Here is a 1,246-nt window from a genome sequence, read left to right on the forward strand (position 1 = left end):
GGAAGGAAGGAAGGAAGGAAGGAAGGAAGGAAGGAAGGAAGGAAGGAAGGAAGGAAGGAAAGAAGGAAGGAAAAAAAGAGAGAGGAAGGAGGGAAGGAAGGAAAAAAAGAGAGGAAAGAAGGAAGGAAGGAAGGAAGGGAGTTTTCTGCCCACCGGCAAGATCTAATTAAAGGTGTTGCCTTTCCACCTGGATTATGTTTCAAATGACCTCAGGCATGGGCAGAGGGGCATGGGCAAACGGCAGAGATAATCAGTTACAGAGCCCCAAATTTTCAGACTGAAAAAAAAGATTTTGGCAGTAAGTATAATAGTGATGGGATTAGGGTCCAGAATATATTAAGACTATCCATAAATCAATGGGAATGCAACAAATCACCCAATCACATAATGGGCAACAGAATTGAAGGAACATTGCTCAGAAGAAGGAACACAAATTGCCCATAAATAGATCAGACATTGCTCAACCTCATTAGTAATCAGAAAAATGAAAATTCTGGCCATCAGATAAGATTTCACAGTCAGAAGACCGGCAAAAATTTTCAGAAGACATCAAGTATTGGCCAGGATGTGATGGTGTACACTGATGTAACACTGCGTAAAATAGTCTATCGGGAAACCATCGAACATGTACATACTTCATGACCCAGCGATTCCACTCCTAAATATGCAGACCTTCTCTGCTTATGCTTACCGTGATTTGACGTATGATTTTTTGACTTTGTGATGCTGCGAAAGTGATACAGATTCAGTAGAAACTGTGCTTCGATAATCCATACAACCATTCTGTTTTTCATTTTCAGTAGTGTATTTAATAAGTTGCATGAAGACTGAGCATGGTGGCTGATGCCTGTAATCCCAGCACTTTGGGAGGCCGAGGCAGGTGGATCACTTGAGGTCAGGAGTTCAAGACCAGCCTGACCAACATAGTGAAACCCTGTCTCTACTAAAAATTAGCTGGGTGTAGTGGCGCATGCCTGTAATCCCAGCTACTTGGGAGGCTGTGACAGAAGAATCGCTTGAGCCTGGGAGGCAGAGGTTGCAGTGAGCCATGATCGCGCCATTGCACTCCAGCCTTGGAGACAAAGCAAGACTCCATCTAAAAAATAATAATAATAATAAGTTACAAGAGCTATTTGATACTTTATAAAACAACCTCTATGTTAGATGTTTTTGTCCAACTGCAGGCTAATGTACATGTTCTGAGCACGTTTAAGTTAGGCTAGGCTAAGCTATGATACTCGGTAGC

The sequence above is a fragment of the Colobus angolensis genome, unplaced genomic scaffold (genome assembly GCF_000951035.1).
Source record: "Colobus angolensis palliatus isolate OR3802 unplaced genomic scaffold, Cang.pa_1.0 Scaffold20, whole genome shotgun sequence".
Taxonomy (NCBI): Eukaryota; Metazoa; Chordata; class Mammalia; order Primates; family Cercopithecidae; genus Colobus; species Colobus angolensis.